This window comes from Chrysochloris asiatica, unplaced genomic scaffold, assembly GCF_000296735.1.
Source record: "Chrysochloris asiatica unplaced genomic scaffold, ChrAsi1.0 scaffold00047, whole genome shotgun sequence".
NCBI lineage: Eukaryota > Metazoa > Chordata > Mammalia > Afrosoricida > Chrysochloridae > Chrysochloris > Chrysochloris asiatica.
Window position 1 is genome coordinate 1,084,375 of NW_006408565.1, and position 400 is coordinate 1,084,774.

Here is a 400-nt window from a genome sequence, read left to right on the forward strand (position 1 = left end):
CATAGTGACCCTGTATAGGGTTTCCAAGGAGCAGCTGGTGAGCTTGAACCACTGACCTTGCAGTTCAAATGACTTTGCAGTCTGATGCATTAGCCCATAACGCCCACACCAGGACTCCAAAGGTTAGGCTGATGGAAATGGTAGAGATAATAAATGCCAAGAGAATTAGAAAGAGTAACAAGACTTAAGTCTATATCCACTAAGTATTGATGGTGTCCGGTACATGATACACTTTATTTGATTTCATCTTCACAACAAATTTAAGAGAATTTTCACAACTTCTATGTTGGGGAATGGGGGTGAGGATTGGGGGGGGGGGGTGTCCCAAAACAGTAAGTACTGCATGCAATATTCACAAGGTTGTATTTTGTAGCACTATACTATGCTCCCTTCAATTCTC